The sequence below is a fragment of the Pleurodeles waltl genome, chromosome 2_2 (genome assembly GCF_031143425.1).
Source record: "Pleurodeles waltl isolate 20211129_DDA chromosome 2_2, aPleWal1.hap1.20221129, whole genome shotgun sequence".
Lineage (NCBI taxonomy): Eukaryota > Metazoa > Chordata > Amphibia > Caudata > Salamandridae > Pleurodeles > Pleurodeles waltl.
In genome coordinates this window covers 1096911511-1096935879 of record NC_090439.1, presented here as the reverse complement: position 1 = coordinate 1096935879, position 24369 = coordinate 1096911511, and positions in this window count along the sequence as shown.

The following is a 24369-nucleotide window of genomic DNA, read 5'->3' as shown; positions in this document are numbered from 1 at the left end:
TGACCGCCGGGGTCGTAATGACCCCCTATGTGTGATTTACTGATCATAGATGTTTGTCAGTTGCTCTGATCTACCACTAGGATGACTTGCTCACTCAGCCTAACAAGATGATAGTAAACAATGTTGTCCATTAAATGATTTGACAACTATCACTAAGCAATGTTTTCCATTCATGTCTTGCAGGTGGACCTCCACCCTACACCGTTGGTGAGGTGGCCCGATTTGAAGACCTCGATGCAGCCAGTAAGTGTCATCTTGTGCATCATGTGTCCCAATCCAGGGTTTGGTGTGAGTCAGTCTGATGTGTGGAATGCTATGAATAATGGTTTTGCCTGATCAATGATATGATTTTATTGGAGTAATTATGGTGACATCATCTCTGTTGGAATGTTGAGCTTGAAAATGGCTTGCTCGTAGCACAGAAGGCAATGTGTGCTGGCATGGAATTGTGGGTATTAGGAAATGGAATGGCCGACCACATATTCATTGATGTCTATCATGATAGGTGTCAGAGCAGCTGTTTGTAAATAGCATGCCTGTTGACAACAACTTTGTCACAGCACTATTTACAGCACTGTGTGTCTCACATCGCTTAAACCTTCTAACAAGATGTAGGTTATGTCTTTAGTGGTCTCTAGGGGGCTTATCTAGGAGACACACGCACCACAGGTGCCTCACTACCCTTCAGATATATATTGAGGCAGTATTGCTGCATGGACCCATATTGTGCTGTGCAGCAGTAAGTAATGTACACAATTAGGAGACAACGCAGCTACAGATGGTTGCGGAAAAAGTCTGTGATTTTTCTCAAGCCAGATCTCAGCAGTATTCACAAAATGGTCCTGCCACCATGATAGATGTGAGTGATGTATTTTACATCACATGTGCATATGATGTGAATGCTGAGTGCATACCTGGTACTTTGATGATGTCTGAAATGCATGTGCACATGATGTTCAATATATTAGCATACTGTTGCAGCACACAGTGCAATGCCAAACCCACTCTGGGCCTAAAGGCACCCATACAGCCACCATGTGTATCCCGTTTTACACATGTAGCACAACATAGCACAGGGTAGGGGGCTTTAGTTCTGTAATGTGTAGACAACTTTGATGTACAGGTCAAGTTTTGGCCAAACTTTCTGGGGACATTCGATTAGTTGTATATGTAGGCACATCATGGGCAATAGTGTGCTCCCTTGTAACGTATGCTCAGGCCAGGTCTTAAACCAGGACACATTAATAATGATTTACCAAACCTTAGAATAGCCGGTCGAAGTTTCTAGACCACCTATCATATGGCTCTCACCTTGCATCCATGATGGCTGGGCAAGCCTTGCTTTTTCACCATGAGTGTCAAGGTGGTGGATTGCATGCACAGCCCCCCTTATGGACAAGGACATAGGAAATCCAGACTTGTTGGGGCATGTGATCCTCACACGTTTGATAACACAAATGTTGATCATGGACAATTTAGTCAGCTTACCTCTGGGCCCTGATGGTTAACAATGGATAGCCGTCACCCCAGTGACATGTACATGATACCGTAGATGGCTGGTAGGAAATAGTCATCGATGTAGAGTAAGTCATTGTTGAGGAATGTGTGGTGGACTGTATGCGTTATCTGCAGTTGTAGTGTATATTATATGTCTGTTCAACCTCCACCCAATGCTGAGTGAGAGGCATGATTCTCCTAATTTTTCAGCTGCCAATATGACATCTGATCAACGCATTCCACAAAAGGGCAGAATGCTACAGGCATATCATGGAGGTGGATGTTGGATACCGCAGGATGGGAAGGAGGTTCTGCAAGGAAAAGGCGACTGGGGAGTGGCGTGCGTTTGCACATGGGGTACCTCCACAGCAGCTGTAGCAAAAGAAGAAGAGTGTTGGGAAAACATCAGGGGTGCAGGGGGCCTCTGCATGTCCACCCCTCCACATCAGCTGCACCTGTTAGGAGCTAGGCACCGGTTCAGCCACCTGCTGCAGTAATCAGCAGCCAAGTTGAAATTGACATGAGATGGGATATGGCCAAAATAAAGGCCAGACTGGACAGATTGGAGGAGGAGAGTGCTGAATTGATAAAATGTATAATTGAGTTGTTGTTATTCATGAAATGTTGACGCTATTCACTGATGATTAATGTTTTTGCTTATTGGTTATTGATGTGTTTATTGACTATTGATGGTCATTGCTTACTACATAGCTAGGATACTCCATGTGAATCAAAGGGTTTATCAACCTATACGCGTCCCCTTGTAAGTTTACTTACTAAGGACTGAGAGCGCTTGCATTCGTTTTTAGGTTAGTAGTAGGTACATGGTTGTTAGAAATTTCACAATAAATCCTTTTTCTCGAATTAGAATTAGAAATGTATAGAGCGCATGGCTACCTGAAGGCCTCCCAGCGCTAATACAAGACCATTAAACAGACATAGCAGACACACTGTACTGAGAAGAGAAAGGTCTTCAACTTTTTACGAAACAAAAGTTCTGAGTTCTCTAGACGAAGCTCCAATGGTAGAGAATTCCATAGGTTACCTGCTTTACAGGCAAAAGACCTGCGTCCCCATCTTACTTTCGTGGCACAATATATATTAATCAGGGAAGTGGATGAAGATCTAAGTGATCTTTGGGGGATGTAAGGGGTTATGATTCGCCTAAGAAAGGCCAACCCCTATTATGAAGTGCCCGTTGGAGTAGCAGGCAGCTTTAAAATTGATACGCTGTTCAATGGGGAGCCAGTGGAGGTAGACCAGAGCAGCTTTGGCAGAGTGGTATCTCGGGGTGCCCATCAAAAGGCGAGCAGCAGCATTTTGCGCCACCTGCAGCCTCTTTACGACTGCTCAAAAATGGAGAGCTCAAAAATCAAATATTCCCATAGTCCAGGCGAGACAGCATCAGAGCCTGAAGAATAAGCCTTTTAGCTAAGAAGGGAAGAAATGTAAACAAAAATCTACAAGTCCTCAATAGATGAAAACAAGTAGCAGCCAGTTTCTTTGAGTGACATTCCATTGTGAGGCAGGACTCCAACCAAAAACCTAAACGTTTTATGTTATCTTTAGGTGAGGGAAGATCATTTAATTCAGCTGAAATTGAGGCAGGGGACTTAAGACAAGAGAGGTTCCCTACCAACATAACCTCTGTTTTCTCATCATTTAACTTGAGTTTGCTGTTAGGCATCCATCTGGCTACATCCGACAGACATGAGGAAAGATTAGCATGTTCTGAGCTAGTATCAGTGGAAAAGGAAAAGACCAATTGGGTGTCATCGGCATAGGAAACATGGGACAGCCGATAGGGTTCCACAGTCTTTGCCAGAGGGGCCATATAGATATTGAAAAGCGTAGAGCTTAAGGACAAACCTTGTGGGACACCGCAGGTCAATGGCAAGATATCAGAGTAATGTGCCTGATCAATGACTTGGAAAGTTCTTTGACTCAGATATGAAAAAAAAAAATTGAGGCAAGTGCCCTCAATTCCTATTTGAGAAGCTCTACGAAGAAGAACCTTATGATCCATGGTGTCAAAGGCGGCACTCGGATCAGGTAAAATGATTGCTGCTTATCCACCAGCATCCACACGTCGTCTAGTGTCTCCAGTAACAGCCAGCAGGGCCGTTCTGTGCTGTGAAGTGGTCTAAAACCCATTTGAGTGTTATTTTGAAGATTATGTTCCTCAAGAAAACCTGACGCCTGAATATTAATGTGTTTTGATGCAATGGAAAGAAGAGTAATTGGTCTGTAGTTTGAAAGTAATGTTGTATCAAGATGAGGTTTTTTAATGGAGGCTTAACAACAGCATGTTTCCAATGCTGTGGAATATGTCCATGGGACAAAGAGTCGTTGAGATATCAATATAATATATCAGTTTACACAGGGGTTATGACTTCTGATCCTAAGGCTAGAATAAACAGAGGGGACGGGTCCAAAGGAGAGCCAGATTTTATGGAGCCAAGATGTTTGACTACTAGCTCTTTTTAGCTCTTTAGTCAAAGGCTGGAACACTGGGAGTGAGACTCGGGAACCTGCCTATCAGGTTGAAAGACAAACTCATCCTCATTAGAGGAATTACTGGGAACAGCTGCCTGAATGTCAGAGATTTTCTTTTGGAAAAAAGAGGCTAGTTCATTACTATGTGCTTTAGAAACTTTTACTATGTTGTTAACGGAGGAAAGCTTAGTCATTTCCTTAAAAATAGAGAAAATCTCTAGGATATTGGGAGGATTGTTCAATCCTGGAAGTGTGGTAGGATGCCTGAGCAACCTTGGTTTCCTGGTGGAAGGATCAGATCATATTCCTATAGTCTCTTAGGGTCCAGGTCATATGATTTCCTCCACTTCCTCTCCATCTTCTTACATTCTTTTTTTAGACGCAACAAATGAGGGGAAAACCAAAATGACTTTTTTGACGAGTGGTCCTGATAATAGTCTTAGTAGGAAGAATAGTGTCTAAAGACTTGGAGATCCATTTGTCAAACCCATCTGCTGTATAAGGTTGATAGAAAGATGAGGAGGCATGCAGGTTCATTAGTGTGTCTATCCAATCTTTCTTCTTCAACTTTGACCACTGACGTACAGTTACCTTACCACGGGGCTTGGAAATTGAAGAAAGTTAAATGGGGAATGTGAATACAACTAGAAAATGATCGGACCAAACCAAGGTAAGAGAAGCCTGAGTTGATAAATTGGGAAGATTACTAAAGACTAAGTCAATTGTACGACCTTGAAAATGAGTGGGGCCAGATATCAGTTATGTCAAGTCTGCTAAATCTGTAAGTAGGATTTTGGCAGAGGTATTGTGTCGTTCAACTACCTGAATGTTAAAATCACCTCAGATAGTACAATTGAAATATCTGCAGGTAAAGTTTGCCACACAATCCGGTAAGGCCTGCAAAAACCTGCCATAAGGACCTGGAGGACGGTAATTTAAAATTCCAGAAAAAGTGAAAGTGGCATCAATTGCCAAAGAAAAGGCCAAACTTTCACAGTCCAGAATACAGAGGGGTGTATGAGACAATGGATAGGGTTTTTTGTGGATTATTCCAATCCCTCCTTCTCTTCCCTAAGATCTATCTACACGCTGTATGGAGTAGTTTGAGGGAAGGGCCATGAATATATCGGGAGTGGAGTCCTCAGACAGCCAGGTTTCTATTAAAACAGAACCTCTGGGACATATTCATTTAGCAATCAATGAATATGTAATTTATGTGCGGGTAGGGCCCGTCAGTTGAGTAAGAGTAATCTGTTAATCTGATTTTTCTCCAATCTTGGGTTTACAGGGGCTGTAGAATGAGGAGTCAGTTGACAAGAAATACAAATGCATGGAGGAGAGCTACAATTATGCAAGTATTGACAAGGATTTACTGTATTAGTATTAAAGGAGAAGAGAAATTCCCTGGAGTAAACTAATCTTTCAGGGACTGAACTTGTAGCATTTCCTGGCCCTGGACCCGGCCGGACGCAGACGGGCTTGCCTTTGGCACACCAGCGGCACGCCCGCTGCGCATCCACTTTATGGGCTCTCTTATGGGCCAAGGATGCTAAAAAGCAACAACTAGACCGCTAAACAAAATGGCAGCTCCAGATGGAGGCACTGAATCAAGGAAAAATGGCCGGTGAAAATGGCCCAGAGAAAGAGATTAAGGTAGAGTTAAATATAAAAATTAAAATAAGGATCCCTGAGGGCTGCCAGATGTCTCTAAACAAGGGCACCGGCATCCTCTGGGATGCGTGCGTGAGGTAAAAATATTAAGATAAAATGTTTTTCAGAAGTACATCACAAACGCGGTATTTTTTAAGAAGAAAGCAAGCAGCTTTACCTGATAGTCAGGTCCGCTGCGCGTCCGCTTCATGGGCTCTCTTATGGGCCTGGGAAGTTAAAAGCAACAAAATTGCAGCTCTAGATGGAGGTACTGAATCAAGGAAAAATGGCCGCCAGTAAAAATGGCCCACAGAAAGAGATTAAGGTAGAATTAAATATAAAAATTAAAATAAGGATCTCTGAGGCCTGCCGGATGTCTCTAAACACAGGCACCGGCGTCCTCTAAGATGCATGCGTGAGGTCAAAAATTAAAATAAAATGTTTTTCAGCACAATTAGACTTACTTTTTTGTAATTTGATTGAGTGTCTGGGGATTCCCCTGAGTGCACTGGCCAAACTGGAGGAATGGCGTAGGGTATGCTTACTGTCTTGATTTCCAAGGATTACCATGTGCATCCCCTATGACCAAGGAGCTGTAAGATTGGCTGCTAAATAAAGTCAACTACTCCATACATTTGCCATCCACTGTTCCAGCTATTCACAATTGGACAGGGAAGTATTGAACTTCAACTGTGATTGGTTGGGTCCTGCAGTTTCATTGTTGGCAAGTGTGGCACACCTGATAACAGGCACAATTGGAACTGTATTCTGCAGCGCTGACAGGTGCCTATAGCTGATAAGGTTAGCTTCTTCTGTACCACACAAATAAGTTGTACTGGTAGTCCCACCTGGGTAAATTACCATTGACTTGGTTCAGAACCACACATGCTTTATGTCAACTTCAAAGGATATCTTGTTCAATATTTGTATAGAATACTCAATAAGTTGGTTGTAGCCGACAACATCATCATTCACCTTTCTCGTGTTAGGATCCTAGTGTGTGGCTTTGCGTCTGATAGTCATGCACTAATGTACTGATATTCTGTACTCATTGACATGGATTCACACAATGCAATCATTTAGCTGAGTAGATGGATCACAGTAAACTTTGAAATGCAACATGTATACATGGTACTTTATTTACAGGTGCAAGTGTATTTATGAACTTTATACAATATTCAGGTCATAGACCCCATGAGTGAACGTTAGCCATATGTAGCACAATCATAGTCCAGGATTGAGGGACATGCCATGAGAAATGGTTAGGAGTAGTGTGCATTAGTGAGGAGGTAAAAATATGGCAAGTGGTAAGAAAGAGGTACGTAGCTAGCAAGTCAACAGTGGTTGGGTGAAGAGAGCAAATTTCCTACTGTCACAACTCTGGCATGATCTTAAGCCCAGAACCAAGGAGAAACTGTCCATGTGGCATAGACTGGCACTACCGGGTGCTTTTCCTTGTGAATTGTATTCCTTCCACATCTTAATCCTCTGATGTGTGTGGTGCCTCCTGTGCCATGGATGGTGCTGTTGTAGAGGTAGAGAGGGCCAACCACACTTCAGGGGATAGAGATGTAGAGTCAAAGGTCCTGGCAGCTGCCCTTTGTGGGAACAGATAAGGCATCACTGCAGCAAGGAGGAACTGCTGATTTTTCAACAAAACAGCAACATTACTGTGGTAGGTAGCCATGTTTTCCATGAGGGAAGTCACTTCCCGCTGTAAGGGTATTATGCTTAGCCCCCAGCCTGTTGTTTGTTATGGTGCTGCCAGTTTGGGAGGGCAATTGTTGTAGCCTCTGCCTCATGACAGCAGCTACATCAGCCAGAGACTGCTGGAGTCCACATAGCAGGGAGTGGGTGACTCTGATGGCAGCTGAGTTGTCCTTATTTGGACTGAGGCTGCCTGCCAGGGTCTCCATCCCCACCTGCACCTTCTTGGCCACCTCCCGTTGGACTCCTACTACTGTCCTCTGAAAGGTGATCTCTGGGTCCTCGGAGTCCAGGGCTATGTGAGTACTGGCTGGTGGCATGTGTTGGTAGCTGGGGGGTTCATGTGGAGACCCCGCAATGCTGTGTGTCCTCCCTGCGATTGGAGGAGGGATCATAGGACATCCTGGAGAGTCTGTTCATTGATACCATATCATCTGTAAACTCCTGGACAGCCAGGAGGTAAGCCATCATCCTCTACAATGAGATAGTGTAACTTCAATCTTAGATTGTTTTGGCTATTGGCATGGCACATCATTTATTTGCCACTGGAGGCTCAGTGACATGTTACTGACCCAAGGTTGTAGTTGTACTTATGTGTTGCATTGTGCATCACAAATGGGTCAAGCTCACAAGGTATTTAGGGGCATATCTAGGTGCCCGAGCACCATTTGAGTGTAACTTTTGGTGAGGCTTCAGTGGCACAATGCCACTTTTTGTGCCTTAACGTCACTTTGTACATATGGCCCCTTCACACTCAGCACTATGCGTGGGAGGTGTGTGCACTTGGTGTTGATGTGGGCATGCCACAACAACACCATTGCGTTTTGACACTGCCTCAGATTTACGACTTTTTGTAAAACAGAAGCTGCGCCAAAGTCTAAAGCCAGCACAGGGGTGGTGTTAGCATGGCAAAACTAGGAGTAATGCTTAAATGTCTTATAGATTTTTAGCTTTTTCTATGTGTGCTGCATTCTGCGGCACACATAGAAAGAGCAAATCGCCATTTAGGTTTGTTGTTGTGCAAGGGTGGCTGCGCTGGCACACGACAGCTAATTAACCTCTTAATCTCTTAACCTCTTACAAAGGGGGGTACACAGGGGTGCACAATATTCTTACAAAAATGTGGATCCCTATGTTTTGAAAATGACAGTGCGTGATGCTGCCTAATTTGACACAGTGGCACGCACCATCATTTTATGTTTGATCTGGGCCTCTATCCTGTCTGATAGTGAGATTGCAGCTACTTGTGCAGCTGCACACATGATGTTTACAGACATGCTCCATGTGTTGTATGTGTTTTACTTTGTGGCCATTCTCATATGGCACATATGGTTGTCTCTGAGTTGTTGTGGGTTCACTTTGTATGGGTTGTGTTCCACAGGTTGCAAGCTATAGAGCAGATTTTTCTCATGTCGCACAGCTCAGCTGCAAGATGTATTGCACTACACTGCTCAGTTAAGATACACAGGGATGTCCCATGTTTACTTGAATACAGTACAGCCCTGCAATTCCCCCTGCACAGATTTGTTCTTCCTGCACCAACACAGGCATTGTTGAAGCATGATGAAGGGGTGCCTGCCTTGAGGGGATGATTTGTTCATGTGCAGGGAGGTGTCCATTCCTGCAGATGTACAAGCTATTTTTGCTAAGGTGGCATTTTAATGTGTGCTGCAAGATGCAGTACACATTAGTAAAGGCATTGCGACAAGGAGGAATGGAGGCATTTGGCCTGATACACCAACCCACCACTCATACAGCCATTCACAGAGCCACTCAATCACTGATATAGCCAATGACATATCCACTCACTCACCCATACAGCCTCTCACACACCCACTCATGCACCCACTCACACACCCAGTCAGTCACTAATTGAACCACTCACACACCCACTCTTTCACCTATACAGCCATTGACACACCCAGTTGCACAATCATACAGCCACTCACACAGCCAGACATCCACACAGCCACTCACACAGCCACTCAATCACTGATACAGCCACTTACACACCCACTCACCTATACAGTCACTCACACACCCACTCACTCAATCATACAGCCAATTGCACACCCAGTCACTCACCCATACAGCTACTCACAGACTTTGTCACTCGCTCATACAGATACTAACATACCCACTCACCCACTCATAGACCTACTCATACATCCCTCACTCACCCAAACAGCCACTCACATTCACAGTCACTTAGTGATACAGCCAATCAACCACCCACTCAGTCACTCAAACTGGTACTCATACACCCAGTCACTCACCCATGCAGCCACTCACACACCCATACAGCTAAGTCACATGTTCAATCAATCACCCATACAGCTACTCACACTCTTAGTCATTTGCCCATACAACTGCTCACGCACCCAATCACTCACTCTTACAGACACTCACACTCCCAAACACTCACCCATACAGCCACTCACACCCCAAGTCAATCTCACATCCACTTACACAGTCACTCATGCTCATGCTGCTGACTCTCCTAGTAACTCACTCATACAACAACTCACACTTCCACTTACTCACCCATACATCTACTTACGCACTCAGTCACTCACTCATATGTCTCATACTATTATAGTCACTAACTTATGCAGCCATTCACATTGCACATCACTCACTCATGCAGGAAGTCACACACCCAGTCACTCACTCATACAGTAACTCACGTATACAACCAGTCACACACAATCACTCATCCATACAGCCAGACACACACCCAGTCACCCACTCATACTGTCTTTCATACACCCACTAGCTCATTCTTACAGCCTCTCTTACAAATAAACACATTTTCTCTTTTTTAACTAAAAATGGTGTTTCTACCAAGTACCATTTTCCCTTATTTTTTTGGAACTGTTGTCTTTTCACTTTTTAAAACTTTTTTTTTTTTTTTCAAAAATATAATGACAACAGGCTAATGAAAAACTCCAAAACAGGGTAACAAGACAAGTGAATAGAAAAAAAACACATTTATGTTTTTTTGCTGCTTCCAACAGCACAGCAACCGACTGCTCACCTACTAGTGAGTATCTTCATACACTGAAAAGAAAAAGAACCTACTCTCCTGAGTTTCCTTCAAGGTTTCCGGAAGGCATCGCTCCACTTCAGTAGGGATAACTTCTCCTGCAGTAGGTGTTGCTCAGTAGATGTTGAAGGTTCTCCAGCTCTTCTTCCCCTCTGTGCTCCCAAGAGGTGACTTTCATGATATGTTCTTAAATGGGACAACATGATTGTTGTCCCACAAGAATATTTTTGGGCGGTGCCCCTTGAAAGGATTTTATCACACATGGAGCACTTGACATATTTCACCAATGTGTTATTTTCCCCAGAGGGAATTGAAAAAAAATCCCTGGCAATGGATTGCTTCTTAAGAGCAGGTTCCTCTTCAGAAGAGCTTCCAAAATCAGAGTGTGGCTCCTGGTCCTGACTTCTTCCAGATGCCATTTTATTCATGATAAAAAACACAAAAAGAAAGAGTTGCAGCACCAAATACAGGATATCTATCCAAAAACGTCCTATATCAAGACTGGCACTCAGTAAAAGAGAAGGCTGGGTGTGGACTTCCTTTAAAGATAACTGAAACCTCTCTTGTCCAATCAAATCTCTTTGTTACATAGTCATGTGATATTCACAAATATCCCACATCATAACAAATTATGAAGGAAATTTAATAAAAAAATGTTCAACAATAAAATTACTTTCAGATATACAAGTTTTAACATTATGGGCCTGATTTAGATGTTGGCGATAGTGTCCCCACTGTTGGTTTTCCAATGGAAAACCCGCCTGCCGCTTCGGCGGTCTACCTGCCACATTTAGATGTTGGAGGTCCCATAGACTTTCACCAGCCTGACTACCGTCGACTCCACCGAGGAATCCCATCCACTGCCACAGCACCACAGGAAAGAGTGGCTGACGGCAGGACTCCAGCCACACTTACCAAGGAGCAGATGTGGATGTGCCTTACCACCAAGCAAAAAGTGGCAGTCCGACCTCCAACTTTTCTCCAAATTCTACTTTTGTTTGTGACTGGACACAGCATGAGACGACTGGACAGGACCCTCCGTCGCTGCTCCCATGAAACCCCGAAGAAAACACAACACCCTTCATTGGACATGAAGGTAGGCAACCTGCATATGCTGTGTAAGGGGGGGCACTACACATGGGCACAGAACCACTGCAGACTTATACATGTTACAGAATTTGTTTTTTAATTACTGTGACATGCACATGTCAGGACATGGGTGGGCCAGACACAGGTGGGGACCCACTGGTATACAACGCATAACAAACACATACACAACTGTCATTATGGCGTCAGTATTCATTGCAAATTAATGCTGGCCCCCCAATGACAGTACAATCACATTTGCCAACTATACCGATGTGTGCACATTGCAAGGGAGTGTGTACCTGTCATGTTGTGCTTGAGTTCTGTGTGTGAGTCAGAACGTGTATATGTGTGTGTGATGCGACTGGCTGGGTGAGGTGGAGAGTGGAGAGAGTGTAGGGGTGATGTGGTTATGTCAGTATGTGTGACACTTGCAAGTGACATGGATGTTAATGTGTATGTTGAGTTGTGTGTTGTGTTGCTCCATGCAGAACTCAGGTGCATGTTGTTGTGGGCAGTCACTGTCATAATGTGTGTAGTTGTGCTTGTTCGTGCATGTGTTTGTGTAAATGAGTGTGTTAGTTGTTGTGGTTGTGTCATGTGTGGGTGCAGTGTAACTAATGTGTGTATGTTGTGTGACGGATGTACATGTATGTGTGTTTGTGGCACATAGGTGTTGTGTTGTGATGTCATGGTAATGGATATTGGTGTGTATGTGGCATGTTGTTTTGGGTGTGATGCAGGGGGCTGAATATGTGAATAGTACAGAGTGTGTGTGTGCCAGGAGCCAGAAAGAACTGTAGTGATTATGCGAGGTATGCTTTGGAACAACAACGGATGATACAAAGGTTTAGGGGAAGAAATCTTTTTTGGGTCTTTTGAAAGACTCGATTTGGAATTTACCACATTTAGCAAGGAATCAGGCAGTCAGAAAGATCATGGAGACGTCCTCAAATGTGATCCCATAATTGTCTATGCTATACCTGCATACCCATCTACTATATTACTTACCACAAAAATAAATCCATAGAGACATACTGCTCAGAAATGATGTAAGTTCCAGGGCTGATTCAGGGCCATGTGCACTGTAAAGCCTGCCAAATCTCAGCAAAGGTAAAGTTGATCAGGGTACCCCTTACTAATAGATGCTGGCAGATTACTCAAATCATTACATGTGGTACTCCATATATGGTCTACACACTGGAATGGTCATGCGGTTTTCGTTATGTAGGTAGTACTATACACACCGTATGTAAAATAATATTAGGATATACCAGAGCCATTACAAACAACTACAGGCATTATCCTGTAGCTAGACATTTAGAATCCCACCATTATAGCTTCAGGAAGCACCACAAGTTCTTTTATTTACACCATGTGGCCCCTGAACCAAGCAGGGGGGTTAAACTGGACAGGCTTAGGAGGACTGAATCCAGATGTATAACAGAGCTCAACACTAATCCCCAGTGGTTTGAACTCAGATCAAGAGTATTTGTACATTTGGATAGCTGAAACCCCTTTGCGGTATTTTGGAGTATTGTCTCCCATTTCTTTGTTCTTATTTATTTGTGACACCTTTTTTGTTTTTATGACAGGGAGATGTGGTATAGGCTATGGTCTGGCTTCACTGATGCCAAGAGAACACCTTGGCTCGGGACCCTCCCCTATCTTCCATCCATCAACATTGGTGTTGCTGGATCCAGGGGCCCTTATTTATACTTTTTGGTGCAAAACTGCACTAAAGCAGGTATGGCGGTATAGAAGAAGGGGGTTTAGCACCAAAAAATGACTTTAGGCAGGTTAGAGTAAAAACAAACGACTCTAACCAGATTAGCGTCATTTTATGGTGCTAAACCTACCATGCCACATGTCTCCTGCCTTAGAAAAGGCAGGAGTCATGCCCACCACCCCAATGGCCAGCACAGAGGACAAGGGTCCCCTGGGCATGGCCATTCCACCCTGTGCCATGAATGGGGGCCCATTACAGGGCCCCCTATGGCACTTTAAATAATAAAATGCAATACTTACTTGTACTTATCTGTACTTACTTGGGATGGGGTCCCCCATCCTCCGCAGTTCCTCTGGTGTGGGTGGGGGTGCCCCTGGGGCCTGGGGAGGGCACCCGCAGGCTTATTCCATGGTGTTCCACCATGGAAATAGGCCTAGAGGTCCCCTAACACCTTCCCTGACCCAGGAGTTAAAAAACGGGGCAAAGCAAGCTTTGAACCATTTTTTGACCCCTCCTCCCTCCCGTGCACCATTTTTGCACAGGAGTATAAATATGGCTTTAAGGCCATAGAGTCATTGTATGCACGGGAACGCCTACCTTGCATCTCATTAAGGCAAGGTAGGTTTCCACTTCCAAAAAATGAGTTTAACTCCATAAATTTGGTGCTAGACGGGTCTACCACCAAAGTATAAATATGGAGTTAGTTTTGCACCGCATTAGAGTAAAATAAAATGATGCTAATTCGGTGCAAAAAGAGTATAAATATGCCCCAGGGTTTGCAACTTTTGTCTTAAGTCTTCTTCTTTTATATAGATGGATGGGTTAGCCCACTGGGAATTATTTTGCTAACAGGAAAAGTGTTGTGCGGGGCTGGTATCTGTGACTATTGACCCACTAGGTGTCTTCACGGCCATTTGCTGCCCACCAGGACCATGCTTGAGTCTTCAAGACTAGTCTATTTAAGTTATAGATTGACCAGAAGAGTGGGCATTTCGAAGTAATATTTGTAGAAAATTTGCATTTGCTTGCTATGTTAAACTCAGATATTTAGCTGGATTTCTTCGGTTGAATGTGTTGTTATTCTCTATACCATTCATGTGTTCATATTGTCCTCTATTGCTATGTTTAACTGATCTCATGTTTTGTTTGCACCTTTCATTTGGGGACTATATTTACATTAATTTTGTGCTCCATCTTAAGATGGTCGATGATAACCTGAATGAAATGTTATGGTACTTTTGAATTTTCCCTCGTTTATGTCCATGAATACATATCGGCGTTTTCAGAGTTGCTATGGTAACTTTCCCCGTGCGTGATCAAGGAATTCTGGCTGAAATGCGTTGCAGGGGCGGTTTGTTGGTGCAAATAAAGAATTTAGGTCTGCATGCCTCATCTTCTAAGCACTGGTAAATTTGTGCAGTAGCTAGTTGCGCCTGACAAAGCGCACCACCCCCAACTTGTTCTTAGATTCTCGGATTGTGGCAGCTTGTGTTTAATATATATATATATATATATATATAGTGCAGTGTAACTAATGTATATATATATATATATATATATATATACATATATATTTATATATACTTATGTAAGGGCACTGAGGGCAGAAAGCTACATCTTGGACCAGAAAGAACTCTTTTTGTAATTTGTTGTAATCTATTCAGTAGTTTTGGAGCTATTTAAAAAAATATTAATGTATATCTATAGATGCGTATCTACTATGGATCCACATGCCAACAGCAATGCCATGATTAGCTGCCACCACTCCCACCTGGAAGTGCAAACACCTTGGGACACTGCCCGAGTTCCAAAAAAATGCACAAAAAACACAAGGGGGCAGAGCAGGAAACCCCTGACCCATAGGCTTGGTGATGGAACCCCACAGGGACCCAGCCTGAGGCCAAAAATGTTTTCTTTTTAAATTTGGTCTCCAAATGTTTTTAAGCTTCCTGGATGGGTCAGGTTCCGGGGAGGATATATATATATATATATATATATATATATATATATATATATATATCAAAAGAAGCAAGATCCCGACTTGCTAAGGCTCTGTTATGGCGGTCTTGATCTGGGATCGGGTATCCCATAAAATATTAGTAAGTTCACTTATTCAATCCAACAAGAGATCAAGACACCAAACGAATAGTTCCAAAATATATTGTAAGAAAAAAGAAGAAAAAAATGGTATTCCTCCCAACGCGTTTCAGACGTAGCCTTTTTCACGGGTGGGGGTATGTGACAAACAACACCTATAAATACTTAATGACAGACATAAAAGAAGGACTGATCACAAAATCCAAAGTATATATACAAGTTCTTCAAGACAAACATGAGTGCCATCTTGTAGAAGTGAAAAAGGCGAACTGCATTCCAAACATCATCATGTACATTATTAAACCGATACGTATGAAATTCAACATCATTAATATTTTGGCTAATGTGTAAACATAAACATAAACGTATACCATGAATTTTCTATATTCAATGTCTTATTAATTAAGTACCTGATGTTACAGTATGCATTTGTTATTACTGCCTAGTCCTACTCCCTTCATCCTGTTTAGACACTCCTAATTACATAACCCTTACAACAATGTGAAGATAGAAGCTCGAAAACTAGAACATTAGTAAAATGGCATCTCTTAACTGCCAAGATGGGTGTTCATCTCCTCACTTAAGTTTAACCCATTGGGCGACAGAGACATAAATTTAATGATATATTTGGATTCAAGGGCACGTAACATTTTTTGTCTATCACCACCTCTTAAGTTGGATTTGACTTGATCAACAACCACATATGTCTTTTGTTTTTCGTCACCTTGATGTACTTCGTGAAAGTGGCGTGCCACAGGGTAATTCCGATCAAAATTCCAAATGGCTCTCACATGCTCCAACATTCTCTTTTTGTCTTATGGATAGTGCTCCCCACATATATCTTATCACATGGGCAACGTAGGCAGTATACACAAAATTCAGTATTACAGGTAAAGAGTCCCTTTATGGCAAATTGGTTCTGACCACCACCCCATATTACATTCTTGCAGTCCTTGCTATATCTGCATGCTTTACAGTGGTGGCAGCAAAAGAAACCAGAAATATTAGATCTTTCATTCTCAGAATCAGTCTTGCTACAAACTATATTGGGGCTGAGTCTATCCCTCAGCGATCTACCTCTACGGAAAGTTAATGCTGGGTTGTTACCCACTGCCTCATATAGGTCAGGGTCTGTCTGAAGAATATGCCAGCTCCTTTTGAGTGCTTTCCTTAGATTGAATGCTTGATTAGAATAGGTCGTAATAAACCTTATTGTCTCATTTCTGGTGGTGCAGTGCTGTGTACGGTATAGTAACTCTGGCCGTGTCATTACTTCCACTTTGTCTACCGCCTGACGTATAACATCAGTACTATATCCTCTTTCGCTGAATCTCATACACATGGTCAAACATTCTTGCTGGTATTTCTCATTGGTACTACAAATATGTCTTGCTCTAAGAAGTTCACCATAAGGAATGCTTTTGATCAAATTCGGGGGATGTGCACTCTTAGCATTAAGCAGACTATTTCCTGCTGTGCTTTTCCTATACAGCTTAGTGTGTACCATGTTATTCTCAACATTTAGTTCAACATCTAAAAACTGAATGGATGTTCTGCTATGTTGTTCACTGAACTTAAGGTTACATTGATTTTATATATATATATATATATATATGGGTGGAAGGTGGCACATCGCCCCCTCCCCGGGCCGATTTCGGCCCAGGGGACACAATCCCCCAGAATCAACTGATTATGAAAAGGGGAAGGGGATCAGTATTGCCTCCTTCCCCATCCAATTTCTTCTCTAGGGACCCCATTCTCCACGGCCTGGTCTTTTAAAAAAACTAAGTGGTAAGGGGGCTTGCTGCTCCTCCCCTGGGCTGATTGCAGCCCCAGGGACCCCATCCACCTGGGTTCAGCTGTATTCAAAAAGAAGCAGTGCGGTACGCAGCCCCCCAGGTTTCTTTCAGCCCTGGGGACCCCACCCCGGGGGCCCGGCTGTGTAAGTAATGGGACATAATACAAAACATAGAAATTCATTTAAAATAAAACAAAGGTTACAGGGACACTATAGGTAGGCTCACATTGCAAACGTACCAAACCATAGAAATTCACCTGTTTTCGTTAGAGTTATCTCAAATAACTATAACTCGTGCCCTAAGGTAACTATAACTCGTGCCCTTGCCATAAACTGTTAATTACTGCACAAATTACGGCACTCATGACATCTTTGATAATATAATTGATAACATCAATGTAATATTTGCAGTACAATGTTTGATGAAAAAACTGTGCATGGTGAGGGTGCAAGTTATAGTTACCTTAGGGCATGAGTTATAATTACTTGAGATAACTCTAAGAGGTGATTTTCTATGGGATGGAAGAGAGAAAGAGTGAGAGAAAGTGAGAGATTGAGAGGCAGAGAAAGAATTAGAGAAAGAGACTGAGAAATATATCCATATATATATCTATATATATGTATATATATATATATATAGAGAGAGAGAGAGAGAGAGAGAGAGAGAGAAAGAAAGAGAGCAACAGAGTTTTTTGGGGCTTTGATGAATGGTGTACTTAGAGTGAGGTATTTCTGGACAAATTGAAAGATAGAATGTATTTGTCAAGTATAAAGAGTGAGATCACCTTTCAGTGTGTAACTTAAATATTTGAGGTTGTAAAGAAAATAAAGGAGGGAAACGACCACTGACACATTTAGACTTGAACCCTCAATCTTTGATGTAGGAGTCTGAAACCTTATCCACTAGGCTACAAGTGACTTTTTGCCTTGTACTGGTAAGAAGTTACTAAAACATGCAAATCACTTTCTCTCTCTATCTCTTCCATCCCGTAATGGACCACAGGTGGAGCCTTAAGGCACCCGCAATCCTAGATGACTCTTCATGGCCTGCAGAAAGGGCCAGGTCTAAAACTGCTCAACACGTGAGTGTCCATACACCCAGCATATGCTTTTATTGCGCAAGCAGTGTGCACAGCACCACATCTCTCATGTGATGTATAACTTGCAGGCATACATAGACTCAGTATATTTACTAATCATGCTTGGACTGTACAGCACTGCCCTATCCCTGTACTGTACCCTTCCAGGCACACATACATACAGTGCAGCATCACCACTCCTGTGCTGCGAAGCACTCTACAACTAACTTATGTAGGCCAAGGATGAGTTAGGCACACAACAGCGGATTTTTTTTTAAAGTGAGTGAGCTTGTAAGCCTCTCTCCAGTAGTAGCACAGGGTAAGAAGCATTTCCAATGCAATGGGTCTCGCATGTGCTCGAGATAGAGCTATTACTGTTGTAAATTCCTAACTGGACTTTTCTTGCCACACAAACTGACAATAAGCAAGCTGATTCATAGTGCCGCTGTGACGGCGAAGAGAGAGACAAAAGGAAAAAGAAGTTTGCTTGCAGTCAAAGTTATCGACAAAAGTGAAACTATCCATGTAACAGGGTTGATGGCCAAGGTGGTAACAAAACCGCCCTAAGGAGGGACACACGTAAAGCAGTTACCAATGAAAACAAAGGATTGTTGAAAGGCAAGCCCATGAACAAGTGAAAGTGATGGGCGTACGGTGTGCGTGGTTAAAAGCACAGATACATACCAACGCGTCAGAAAAGCTTGCGCGCTGCTATGCTCGACCTAAAAAGTACCTGTTCACTCCTACTGATCCGTGCACTTGGGCTGCTTAACTCTTGGTGACGGTGGTAGCCTTCCACCCCTATGAAGGTAGCACGTTAGGCACCCCTCCTGGTCCAACAAGATCGCAATCCGTGAGACATGCCTATGTCATGGTGCACACGCACCATCCATGTTTACCTATGACAAATAAAGTCAGAATTAGGGATCCAGACAACATTATAGTTGAGCACTCAAGACAGGGGTACATGTCCTTTACCATGCAGAGGACGTTTTCATCCCAACTTCTACATTAATTTACGTTCTCATTTGTTAAACTATTGGCTGGACTGTACTTCAGTTCAGAATGTGACATCTTATCCCTGCTAAGAATGGCATTCCCCCAGCTCTTTTCACGCTTGCTACATTTGAAAAGTGCTTCTAGTAAGAGTCGGACCTCACCTCTGCGTTATTGGCAAACACACTTGTCAGCATTTGGCCAAGCTTCTTCCTGGTGTGAGAAGGCGTGGTTGACAGTTGAATTTCCGTCAAGCTTGCAAGCGGGTTCGTCATGCTAGGGAGTGGGTAGGTACTCTGGCTAGCAAGGGAGGCATGGATGGTGATAATAATAATTGGCGTTTCACATTTATAAAATATCTTAACCCCCAATTTCCAATACTTTTAGTTTTTTCTAAAATGTCATGACAAGATAGACAATGTTCTCCAGGAAAACAAATTTCTAATTTGCATTCAAGGGATGATTTTAAGTAATACATATCCAGGGCCAATTCTTTAAGAGGTAAAACTCATGGTAAATTCAAAACTTTTAGTGCACTGCTCTTTTCCTAGGATGTAGAGCAATTATAGCTTAACATAAGCCCCCAACCAGACTAGGGCAGAAGGTTTCAAAAATGGTATTCATGCAACTCTTAAGGTAAAAAGACCTGAGGTTTTGGGGCATTGGAGAACATTGAGGTCTTCGTATTACCTGGGAACAGATCCTCCTCAAACCTGAACGTTTTCGAGAGACCTTAGATGTTTGGATTTTGGGGCAGTGGCCGTGTTTGTTGTGTCTTTCGTGTTACACGAATGTGGACTCTCTCCGAAGTTGCTCTAGAATCAGAGCAGAACATATCGCAGTTTGATGAAAAACATGCTCAATATCCGAGGCTCCCTCCTGGCAGGTAACTAGTGTCAAGCTGCAGCATTTTGAGTTCCTTATAACTCTTGCTTTGCACGTTGACAATAATTTGTGTACCTTGTTTACCATGGCAGAAAGTGCATTAACCTGTGCATGAACAATTTCTGCAGCAAGCTGAAATTCAGTAATGCTGTATAGGGCACAGTTGATTTAAAGGAACAGTAAGGCTCATATTTATACTTTTTGTTGCAGAACTGCGTTTGTGCAGTTTGCGTCAAAAAGTATAGCACCGGCTTGCGCCATTCCAGGGCGCCAGCTGGGGACCATATTAATGGAATGGTGCAATCAGGCGCAAAGGGTGGGCTAGCGTAAAAAAAATGATGTTACCCGAGTGGGGGTAGCGGCATGGGAAAAGGGGATTTTGCACCAAAAAATGACATCAGGCTGGTTGGAGGCTAAAAAAATGCCTCTAACCAGCCTAGCGTCATTTTCTGGTGGAAAACCATACATAACACATGACTCCTGTCTTTTCTAAGACAGGAGTCATGCCCAGCACCCCAATGGCCAGCACAGGGTACAAGGGTTCCCTGGGCATGGCCATTGCACCCTGTGCCATGCAGGGGGCCCCAAGTTAAAATTAAAAAAATAAAAATACTTAATCAATCAATCAATGTATTTGTAAAGCACGGCTATCCATCCGTTAGGGTCTCAAGGCGCTGGTGGGGGGTGAGGTGGAGAGGGGGGGGGAGAGCAGTAGGTGAAGGTCATAGGGGATCAGGTGAAGAGGAAAGTTTTGAGGTCCTTTCTGAATTGTGATAGAGTGGGAGATCTTCTGAGGTGGATATGGAGGGAGTTCCAGGTCTTGGCGGTGTGGTGGGAGAAGGACGTTCCTCTGGCTGTGCCCTTCCAAACGCGTAGGGCGGCGGAACGGAGTTGCCTGGTGGGCATGTAGAAGTGGAGTCTTTGGTTGAGGTATTCTGGTCCAGCGTTGTGGAGGGCTTTGTATGCGTGTGTGAGAAGTTTGAATGTAATTCTCTTGTCTATTGGGAGCCAGTGCAGGTCTCTCAGTAGGGAGGAGGTGTGGCTGTGTTTGGGGACGTTCTTGATGAGATGGGCGGAGGCGTTCTGGATGCGTTGTAGCCTTTTCTGTACCTTGGTGATGGGTCTGACGTAGAGTGCATTACCGTAGTCCAGGCGGCTGCTGACGAGGGCCTGGGTGACTGTTCTTTTGGATTTGGTTGGGATCCATTTGAAGATCTTCCGAAGCATGCACATTGTGTTGAAACAGGTGGAAGAGACTGCGCTGACTTGACGGTTCATCGAGAGTGCTGAGTCCAGGATGAATCCGAGGTTGCGGACATGGTCGGTGGGGGCCGGAGCACTTCCAAGGGCAGTGGGCCACCAGGAAATGTCCCGGGCTGAGGGGTTGTTGCCCATGACGAGGACTTCTGTTTTTTCAGTATTTAGCTTGAGGTAGCTCTCCTTTATCCAGGCTGCAATTGCCCTCATTCTGTTGGCTTTGGCTGTGAGCAGGTCGTTGTTGAAGGGAGATGATTAGCTGAGTGTAGAGGTTGAAGAGAGTGGGGCTCAGAGAGGAGCCTTGCGGGACACCGCAGATGATCTTGGTGGCCTCTGAGTAGCAGGGGGGAGACTGTCTTTTTGGGTTCTGTCGGAGAGGAAGGAGGTGATCCATTCTAGTGCCCTGTCTCGGATGCCGGCGTCGTGGAGACATGTCTGTAGAGTGCAGTGGGAAATGGTGTCGAAGGTGGCAGACAGGTTGAGGAGGATGAGAGCCACGGTCTCACCCCTGTTTAGGAGGATGCGAATGTCATGTGTGGCGGCGAGGAGGGCGGTTTCGGTGCTGTGGTTGCTCCGGAAGCCAGACTGAGAGGGGTCAAGGATGTTTTTGAGTTCGATGTGTTTGGTGAGTTGTCTGTTGACAGCCTTTTCGATGACCTTGGCTGGGAATGGGAGAAGAGAGATGGGCCGGAAGTTCTTGAGGTCGTCTGTGTCTGCGGTTGGTTTCTTCAGTAAGGGCTTGATTTCAGCATGTTTCCAGATTTCTGGGAAGGTGGTGGTTTCAAAGGAGCAGTTGATGATGTGCCGGAGCTTGGGTGCGTTGGTGCTACTTGCTTTGTTGAAGATGTGGTGGGGGCAGGGATCAGAGGGAGAGCCGGAGTGGATGGAGCTCATGATGATGAGGGTTTCCTCATCGGAGATGTTGGCCCAGCAGAGTAGGTGGTGGGGGTTTGGAGGAGCTTCGGTGGAGGCTATGACGGTGTTGGGCGTGGGATGGTCCTGGGTCAGAAAACTGTTGTGGATGTTTGCTATCTTGCGGTGGAAGTAGGTGGAGAGGTTGTTGCAGCATTCTTGTGAGGGGAGGATGTCTGTGGAGTTCGCTCTGGGGTTGGTCAGTTCGCTGATGATCGTGAAGAGTTCTTTGCTGTTATGTGCGTTCCTGGGAGGCATTTCTCTTGGTGGTCCTGATGAGTTGGTGGTGTGTGTTTAAGGCTTTTTTGAAGGCTTTGTTGTTGGTGGGGGTCTTCTGGGTGCGCCATTTCCTTTCGAGGCATCTGCAGTTTTGTTTGGACTCCTTGAGGGCTGGGGTGAACCAGTTGGCTCTCATTGATGAGCGTCTGTTGGAGGGTTTATTGATGGGGGCTAAGGTATTGTCTGAGATCCAGTTGATGAGGTCCTGGGCAGCTGTGTTAGTGTTGAGGTCATCTGGAGGGGGGTGAATTGTTGAGGCTGGTGAGTAGCTGGTGCTTGGTGATCTTGTTCCAGCTCCTGTGGTTTGGTAGGTGAGCGAGGTGTCGGTCGGGGGATTTGCTGAAGGTAAAATTAATACAGTGGTGGTCATTCCATTGGAGTTCAGTGATGTGACTAATGGAGATGTGGTTTGTGGCAGTGAAGATGGGGTCGAGTGTGTGTCCGACGGAGTGGGTGGGCGAAGTGATGAGTTGCTTGAGCCTGAGGTTGGCAAGGTTTTCGAGCAGCGTGGTGGAGTTGTTGTCATTGGCGTTCTCCAGGTGGAAGTTGATGTCCCTGAGGAGTATGTAGTCCTTGGAAGCGAGCGCGTGGGTGGTGGTGATGTCAGTGATGGTGTCGCAGAATGGGGGTTGGGGGCCTGGCAGCCTGCAGATGAGGGTGCCTCGCAGAGTGATGTTCGGGTTGGTTCCAATCTGAAAGTGGAGGTGTTTAATGTTGCTTGTGGAGTCTTCAGTGCTGGTGAAGAAGTGTAGGGAGTCTTTGTGGGCAATGGCGATGGCTCCCCCGGGGCGGTTTGTGCGGTCTTTGCGGATAATCTTGTAGCTGTCTGGGATGGTAATGTCTGGAGTCAAAGAGGGGTTAAGCCAGGTTTCTGTGAGGAAGGCGACGTCCAGGGATGTGGTGTCGATGAGGTTCTAGAGTTCGATACCGTGCCTCTGGATGGAGCAAGTGTTGATCAGGATGCATCTGAGGTTGTGTTCTGTTTTGTGGGTCTTCGGAGGAGGGCTTGAGTGATTATAGGCTGGTGAATTTGCAATGGCAACAGCTGAAGGGTCCGTTGGTGTTACCTGGCGATGCCTGATTACAGTTATTACATGTCCAGGGTTGAGTGCGATGAGTGCTGCTGACGAGTAGCGGTAGTGGGCGAAAGGTCCAGGGGTCCTGGCGCTGGTCACGTTCGGGTCGCGGACAGGCACAGATGGGCTTGTTTTAGGAGCGCCTTTGGTGCGCCAGCGGCACGCCTGCTGTGCACAGCCATGCACCGTCCACCTTTAAGTAGGGAGGGGGGAGGAGAGGACAACCGGGAGGAGGGAGCGGGAAACGGTGTGAAAAAGGGGGTGGGGCCGCGCGGCAGCAGCGATGGGGAGAGAGAATGAGAGAGAGGGGGGGGGACGGGCCCGCAGGGGCAGCAGCGGCAAGGAGAGAGAATGAGAGGAGAGAGAGAGAGAAGCGAGTGACAAGAGAAACGAGGAAAAGATGGAGGGAAGCAGAAAGCGAAAGGCACAAAAACAGAACACAATTGAAAAACGAGGAAAAAAGAAAAAAGAGGCAGAGGGCTGCCCAGCAGAAGAGCAGAGCTGTACCACTAGACACCAGGGTTGAGGTGCAGGCAGAAGCCTGGGGGTGGAGAAGGGCCTCAAACTATTGACAGTAGTCAGAGTTCAGGGACAGTGGTCTTCACTTACCAGTGGAGCTACGCGGTGGCTGAGCAGTTCACTGACCAGGTCAGTGAGGTTGCTCTTCCTACCACGCAGCAGGTGCCATTAAGTAGGGGTGGGGAGAGAGGACAGCTGGGAGGTGGGAGCGGGAAACGGTGCGAAAAAGGGGGGCAGGGCTGTTGGGGCAGCAGCGGCGG